The sequence below is a fragment of the Anoplophora glabripennis genome, unplaced genomic scaffold (assembly GCF_000390285.2).
Source record: "Anoplophora glabripennis isolate ALB-LARVAE unplaced genomic scaffold, Agla_2.0 scaffold3, whole genome shotgun sequence".
Lineage (NCBI taxonomy): Eukaryota > Metazoa > Arthropoda > Insecta > Coleoptera > Cerambycidae > Anoplophora > Anoplophora glabripennis.
The window spans coordinates 3,925,534-3,934,966 of NW_019416486.1; positions in this window are offsets into that span (position 1 = coordinate 3,925,534).

Below are 9,433 nucleotides of genomic sequence, written 5' to 3' on the forward strand. Positions count from 1 at the left end.
AAAACGGTTTTCCTGGAAATCATCTTTCACACTGACTTACATTTATTGTCTTTTTATAATAAACTTCATATATTTTTCTACCATACGGCTAGTTTGAATCATGACATTATAAATATACGCCCTCACATTGAAATCTCGACCAGGTTAGAATTGATTTTGATTAACGTAACTGAAATTTAAAAGAAATTTCGTTTCGTTAAAACAGTTATATGTTGTGTTTTATTATATTACAAATACTGTTAAAACGGTTTCCGTGGAGGAAGTGCAAATAAGATTAAGCAAAACTTAAGTGAATGAAAAATAATTTTCAGTTGACGAAAATAGACATAAGTATGTATAGATACATTTAAATTTCATATCTTGTTGTATAAATTATTTATCTTTAATAAATATACAGATATTCCATTTTTCACTATAATGTTTTTTTATACCGAGCGATCCAGAATGATTAAAGCTGACGTCACACGAAAATGTTACCAAAGATATTAAAATTTACTTCCGTTTAATCAAAATTACTTTCCGTTTCCTTAAATTTTCGACTGACAGGATCTGTCAATTCAGAGACGTCCGTGCTTTCTGTGTGTTCTTGCTGTTGTGTTTATTTGTGTTCGCCGATTTTGTTGTTAATTTGAATTTATCGTTAATCTTGTTATTTTTATGGTAGGGAAGCAAATATTGCTGGTTTCTTCGATATAAAGTACTCGAACTGTTTTAGGTTAGAAAATGGTGTTTCGTTAGAAGATGATAAATTTATTATAGAGGTCTACTTTCGGAGTGGTCAACGAGATGAAAATGGATGGAATTCTTCAATCCATTCATGTTTTTTGCAATTCTAGAGTTTCCAAATTATGACGCTGCACATTATAACATTTTTGCTCAGCGTGTTCGACGTTTGGAGACACAATTCAGAAATACTGGCAGTGTTTGTAAAGAGAAATCACCTGGAAGAAAATCACTGAAGATAAACTGGAGGATATTAGAGAGCGTTTAGCAGCAAGCCCAACTAAAGCTTTACGACAACTTTCAGCTCAGGCGGGTAAATATTTATAGAACGTTTAAATATGGTTCAGTACACAGAGCTGTAGGAAAATTACATTTACATCCATATAAGACAAACCATTTTGCAACCATTTTTAAATCAGCTACATGATGACGAATTGCACAATGGTTACTTTCAACACGATGGGACAACAACACACACAGCTAACACAACAACTGGAGTTCCTACGAGAATTTTATGTCGATCGCATTATTAGTCGAGGCTTATGGCCTCCAAGATCTTCGGACTTAACTCCCTTAAATGATTATCTCTTTGGAACAATAAAAAATTCCGTATATGTAAATTGTTTACACACAGTGGATGAACTAAAGGACGCCATAACAAATACATTAGCAAATTTTCCTATAGGTAACAATGTTTTATGTTACAATTTAAGAAATTTTAAATCGATTTTTTATTCGCATTTCTAAATGAGGAAAGTAAACGTAAATTCATTTAAAAATTGTTACTTTTACTTTGAAGTTCACATAAGAAAACAAGATAGATAAATAATTAAAAATCAATTCATATGCTAGTTTTGAGGTTAATAATAATAATAATATCTAAATCATTTTTATTTAATCAATTCCTTTAACAAATTAATAAACCCCTTAAATTAATTAATGCCAATATTCTGCTTTTAGTGTTGTATTTTTGTGATTAAGATGAATATGTGACCCTATTGCCACTATACTTAACCCGCCACTGAACGAAGTAAATCACAGTCAGTGTTGCCAACTACGAAAAATGAAAATAATAGGAGAGCGGCACACAAAAAATTTGTAAATAGTAGTGTCATCAATAATTCTGGATCTCTCGGTATAACTATATATAAATATACAGGGTGTCTCCTAACTCTCCGACTGCCAAACTTTTATAGGGAATGCCTTTGTTGAAATTAATGCAAAATGTCCTAAGAAACTAATTAATAATTGTTTTTCACTCCTTCTCTAGTGTTTTAGAAACATTTATTGAAGTCAAAGATTATAGCTTTCTTTAACTAATGTTTCTTGTCATGAAGATACAAATTTCAATCTTATTGTGTTAGTTTTGGTTACAATATACCCTACAGAAGATAACAGTCGAATAAAGGAATATGTAGGTACATGGAGAATATAGACGATTGTGTGTTTATTTCAATAAAATGGAAGTGTTCGCAGTAATGTGCAAAGAATTCTGTGTATAAAACTATATTTTTGGGAAGAGTTTTAACTCTAGGATGAATGACTTTTAATAATATTAGAAATTTATGTGCAGACACTATATTCCATGTAATCTTCAAAATATATTTAAGAATATCTACCATGATCAATTTTTAATAAAATATAAGATAGGTCCTTCAAAAATAGTTTTTTCTAATGTTAGGCGTAAGATTTAGGTACTGAAGAACAAAATCACAGCTGTCAGTGCTTTTGGACAAAACAAACCTCAAATTCCCCCAGAATTGAAACCTTTCTGTCTTCAACATTTGATTTCAAAGATAATTTGACTATCATGAGTTACGTACCAAAGAAGAATAAGGCGGTTATCTTTCTTACAATTATTCGTAATAATTAGTTCAATGCATCATGATACTGCAATTAAGGACATTCACAGAAAGAAAAAAACAGAAATGATACTATTTTGCAACAAAACTAAATCAGGAGTGGACTCTCTTGAACAAAAAGTACGTACTTATACCTGTAAGAGACAGACAAGGAGATGGCTATTACTTTTATCGACTAATATAATGGATACTGCAGCTGCAAATGCTTTCTGCTTATTCACCAATCAGCATCCAGATTATCTAATGGAAAACCACATAGAAGGATTTTCTTGAAATAGTTGTCCCTGGAACTAATACGAGCACTCATGGAATCCAGAATCAAGAAGCAAAATTTACAAAGAAATGTCCTTGAAGCAATGGCTCGGTGTGGAGTCAAATGGTCGCAGCAGATGGATATAATGCCAAGCAGAAGATGAGTTTTGTGTCCATGAGTGAAATAATAAATCTGTCAATAATTCTAAGTCATCATATATAAAAATAATTTTAAGTCCACATGACTTTACCATTAGGAAGATTATGTAAGGTAAAGTTATGTTTCAAAATGTGGTAAAGCAGTAAGAGAAGCTGCGGTACTAGATGTGTCAAAGGTGGGGTTCAATGCGTTTAGTAGTTGGTTGGAGTAGAGTGTAGCAATGAATTAAAAGATATAATTGAGAACATATTGTTTTCTTCGTGTAGACTGTACTATATTGAGTCGAATAGACAAAAAAATGTTTAAATAATAGTACAAATGTCTAATAGATACAAATATAGAAGAAACTAAAACTACATTCATGTTCTTTTTATTTTAAACTATCAACCCGCCCCGGCTTCGCACGGGCAAATATAAAATAGCCCATGTTACTCCGAGGAGATGTAGCTTTTGGTAAAATTGGTAGAGTAGTTTTTGAGTTAAATCGTAACAAACAAAAAATCAATCATCTTTCATCTAATGCGACCCTAATATAAATTTATTTTAAAATAATTCACGATATATCTATATACCTAAAGACAACAAACGAACTCAAAACTAAAAATGCAAAACTTTTAAATTTAAAACAATATAGGTAACTACCAACAATGTGAAAACAAAACGAATTAAATTAAAGTACCTATGTTCAGGACTATCAATTTTAATTAATAAATAAGTAGTTAGGTATCTAACTACCTAAAGAAAACAAACACGAAACAAAAATGCGACTATGAAGTTTTAAATGATTCACAATAAGAAAAAAACAAACAAATTATTAAAACTCAATGAAATAAAAGTATGTTTGCAAGTATCTATGTATGTTTCGACTACCTAAAGACAACAAATATAAAACAAAAATGTGACTTTAAAATATCGAACGCAATTATAACTTTCCAACGACACCCAGAAAGAAAACACAGTCGTCAGTCGTCACCTCCATTCGCTCCAAGTAAGTTTATTAAAGGATCACGCGCGCGTTATCGTTCGGCTTATTAGCTAAACAGGCTTATCTTTAACATATAGACATATGCCATCGCGGACTTTTCTGTAGACCTATATAAGATACACAATTCCACCATACATTATTTTGTTATATCTCAAAGGGTTTAGGCAGCGTTTTCGTTGAAAGCTCGCAGACGGCTTATTTTTTTCCGACACCTCCAACAAATATCGTTAATGTATACAAAAACTTAACAAATTATATACTAAAACCTTCCTCGAGAACTACTTATCCATTGGCGAAAACAGCATGACAATCGGTGCAGTAGTTTTTGAGTTTATCGCGAACAGACAGACAGACAGACGCGGCGGAGGACTTTGTGTTATAATATGTAGTGAAGTATTTCATATTTCGCCGAAGCATATTATGTGAGAGTGGAAAAATAATATGTATTAAATAAATTGCAACTAGATGTATTGAGGGATACATGATGTAAGGTGACAGAATGTGTCAATTACATATTTTTGGCAATATATCAATAAATTAGAAACAGCCCACAGCATTTTGCTACACATTATTGAATCATTTTTTCTCAGCATATGTTATTTCACTTTGTGAAAACACGTTAAATTATGGATGTACAGAACGTTTTTAAAAAACGTTACGCGCGTGGGTACTACAAAATACATTATAAGTTAGATTATAGAAACTAATTTCCATTTAAAGATTTTATACAGGGTGTACCACCTAGGAGGGATTCTTCTGTAACTCTGCAACTGTAAAATTTATAAAAAAATGGTTTTAATAAAAGTTGCCTGGAATCATGTGGGCCATGTAAAGAAAATATAAGCATTGAAATTCGACAGTAGAAAGTTATTACGTAATTTCTCTTAGGTCATAGAGATTCATAGTGGCAATGAAATTTTTTTGCTATTATTTCCAGTGCACTGAAGAAAATAGTTTTCTTCGGTTTTTGAACGGAGGGCATTGGCAAAATCTATTACTTAACTTTTCATTCACAGCAAATATGTCCACAGAGACTTATTGATTGTTTTATAAGACAAGTACAAGTAGTTGAATCGCGAATATCCAAAATGCAGCTGTTCTAAGATCTAGTCTAGTGCAACAACGTATCAATAACAACTGCATTTATAACAGAGAATATATTACTCACAAGCAGTTGTTTACCAGAGGCTGAATCAGAAGCACATTGGGAAAAGTACTGGTAAAATTATTAATATCTCTATAACTACTCATATAATTCTCCAGAGGTACGAAATAAATATTAATGCTGATGTCCCTCATCGCTTGATCAGTTTATAGAATGTAAGATGTTAGCATAGTAACATGAATATTGTTTTAATATTTTTAAAATAAACTTTCAAAGTTTCGTAACTGGAAGAAAAAAAGCGAGACGTGTTTACTTTATCAATTTTGTTCATCACTCTTTTATTAATTAGACTATACATTTTTGAGAGTTTGGTAATAAATAAACTGTTTGTAATATTTTGATGGACTCTATAAAAATATCAAATGATTCCGACCTTGTTGAAATTGTTGAAGTTGTAGTTTGAGGGATATTGGCAGTAATGAAATCTGAACATTATTCGGTATTACTAATATTTTTGTTGTTAAAAGTATGTAATTTATAAATATTTATTTTGGTTGAGGGTTCAGAATGTCATTTGAGCTGTGAAAAAACAACCCGGGTGTTTTATTTATTTTCGTTTTTCGCTTTTTCTAATTTAGAATTTTATTAAAATTCAACGTTGACATTTTTTTTAATGACCACAAAAATGTTGAACACATGTTCCTAATTCGAATATATAAATTCAATTAATTTTACATGAAACATAAATTGCCACAAAAATTAAAGTCAAAGTGTGTTTCGTCTGCCTCAGCTACAAAAATAAATTATAACAGAACTTCAGGAATTCAGTGTAACATTTTCAGGCGTCGTGTCTTCACATATTCTCGTCAATGAAATTCCCATTCTGTAACCATTTCTATATTTAATTTTTTGTAATAAATAGTTTTTGTTTGGGCGGTTTTTATTCGCCAGGCCATCAGTTATTTTGCTTCATTGTATAGGAATTCGAAAGGTTACGATTTGAGGGAGCAGTTAAATTTAGATTTGGTAGGCAAACAATTAATACTTTACGGACTTGTGTTAAAAACACGCCCAAATACTTTATGAATGCAATAAATATTATGTTGGAAAGACTTTTGGACCTGAACAAAGAGTACACGGAAGCACAAGAGTTTGAGATACTAAAAATTTGCGATTATTACATTTGGGAAAATGGTCAGATAAATCAATGAAGTTCGGCCAAAATATTGGAGAAGGAAAATAGTACATTTAAAAGAAAATTAAAACGGATAACGATTATTTTGTTGGATGAAGTAAGATGTGTTTCAAAAAGTCAATATATTTTCAAATATGTCAAGAATTTAACAGAATAAGAAGTTTACATTATGAAGCAACTGAGGTCATGTAAAGTTGGTTTAAGGCTGCACCTAAAAATTGTGTTACAAAAAGCATATACACAGGTGAACATATATGAACAGGTACTCCAAGATGACACGAAGCAAGAGGTCTCAAAATATGTTATTAAACAAGTGCTGTTATTGATTGCCTTTCCCTTGTATTACTAACCAAAAATACCAAAAAACTACTCTAAAAATTTAAATGATTGAAAAAATTGTTTACTATAGGCATAGGCATATGTATTAAACGAATTCGTGTTATTTATTATATATTTATTTTATCTGACAAAAGTTTCCAAACGAAAGGTTTGTCAAATAAATATCCGATTCAACGCATACTATACAATGTGCGAATAACTATGTACAACACAAACAAACAATTGTTCTGTCTGAAGCTCGAAACTATGTCAGCAATTTAGTGTGTGGTCTCCACTTTGGCACTGGAGCGAATGTAAAACGAACAGCTTTAGATATTAGACAAGTTAAAAATATTTTGATCAGTTACGACGTCCGGTTCTTCACCTTTAAAAACGGCTTAAATCAATAAGCGATAACGTTTTACGGCTTTTTTAGAACATGACGTCGAGAATAATTTATTTGTTAAAATAAATAGTTATATGTCTTTGAATTCGTACTTTTAAATTCACAAGTATTAAGTCTACGTCTTTGTGAAAAAAAAAACGGGCGTTGATAAAAACAAAATGATAGTGACGCTACCAGTTCGTCATACAGCAACAATTTGTTTTCAGATTATTTGCTACGTGTGTTCGGAATACCACCTGGCGCAATAATGAACGCTTGGTGCAACAAGTTAATAGTGTTCGCTAACAGAGGTCGCGATTAGCAATTCGCTCACTAATCATTGTGCCTGATTGACCTAATTTTATTAGGCATATGAGGTATCATTTTATGCAGCAAAAACTTTTTATGATCAGATAATACACATATACATAATCTAAGATTAACGTTTGGGTTTTTATAAGAAAAGGATGAAGTAGAGATACCATATCAATAATATTAAAGGAACAGTTAAGTTATATTAAGATGAATATCCAGCACGACATTTAGACCAAGAAATAAAGATGAAAAATCATGGAAAACTCGTAAAAATTACTGGGCTTGAGATGGGAATTTTAGTTCATTATACTGAATTTATTCTTTCGGTCTCATTCACCCAAGTGAATCATTCACTTGAATGATTCATTTGATTCAGCTAGTCAGAGAAAATCGTCTTGCGTCTTAGATCGTTCTAGACCGGGAATATGAATACTATGATATGAAAATGGTTCCATATATCACTCCTTTTTTTCGATGATATTGTTCTGCATCTAATTCAATTCATATATTTTACTATTACATTACAACATTTCTAAAATTTACCTACCTTATTCCTACAGCTTTAGCTAGTTATCAAAAGTTTAAAAAACCGTGGGGAAGCACAGAAACAAAAATGTGTAAAATATTCCAAACAAAAACATAGTAATATTTATAATGGTCTACGAGTTTTATAGGGTCTCTATGTTGATCCCGCTTAAGATAATGAATGTTGCTAATATATATAAATATGTGTATACTACGTAAAGTCAAGAAAGAATACTCTTGGTCAGAGAAACGACATCATTCATATACCTATAGTACAGACATCTAGAGTTGTTCACAGCTTATAATGAAGTTAATGTGTATTTTTATACGTTTATTAAATTTTGTATAATCTCATGCCTATTTGATATCAGCTTACAAATGTCTCATGGAAATATAATATAGTAACGTGTTATTTAAGTTTAAATTGCCTCGTTGCTTGATGCAGCTGCATTTGTCTTCTCTCTCATTCTCAATCTCATTGCGAGGACGCAAACGACAGGACAAACAGTCGGCGACCGACTTGTTTAAATTGTGAATTATGAAATTCAGTGACTTTATGAATCGGTACCAACTTATATACTTTTAGTCCGTACTGAATGATTCAGTCCTGCGAGAGAGAATGATTCATTTGATTCACTGAAGTGAATAGTTCGATTGTACTAGTTCGTTCGCGAACTACCCATCTCTACTGGGCATGATTTTATTATTGGAAAGTCTTGGGAATGATAATACAAGAAGCGTCTCATCAAATGGGTCATGAAAAAAAGTATAGCGTCATTGTTTTTTATCAACAAATAGGTCAAGAAGTCGCCATTTTCTACGCGTTATTGTAAAAAAACTGTTAATTTTAGCAAAAAAGTTCAACAGACGATTTGATCTAGAGAAACTCATCTTTAAAATGAGACTTTATAAGTTAAAATTGCTTTATAAACAAAAAAGTTATTGCAAAATTGCTTTTTCTTTAATTGTTAATAACTTTTTAAATAATTAATAAAATCTTACCAAACTTTCCCAAAATGTGAGTTTTTATATCTTTAAGAGATGTGCAAATGATGAGCTCGATCGGTCAAATAGTTTGTGCAAAATTGCTTTTATTTATCCCATTTTTGCAAAAAAGGCCCCTTTTCAAATGACTATTCCGGGGACAGGGTTATGACTAAAACATTCTTTTTGGGCTCATTTTCTTCGAAGGGACACCAAGTATCCTCTAGTTAAAAAAAATAATTTTTTCGAAAGCTCACAAAAAATCTACAAATTGAAAAAAAATAAGGTCCGGAGTTAGCAATTTTTCTTACAACTAAATTTGAAATTTTTTTTTATTTTTTTTTAACTATAGGATACTTGGTGTCCCTTCGAAGAAAATGAGCCCAAAAAGAATGTTTTAGTCATAACCCTGCCCCCGGAATAGTCATTTGAAAAGGGGCCTTTTTTGCAAAAATGAGATAAATAAATGCAATTTTGCACAAACTATTTGACCGATCGAGCTCATCATTTGCACATCTCTTAAAGATATAAAAACTCACATTTTGGGAAAGTTTGGTAAGATTTTATTAATTATTTAAAAAGTTATTAACAATTAAAGAAAAAGCACTTTTTCCGTTTAATTTT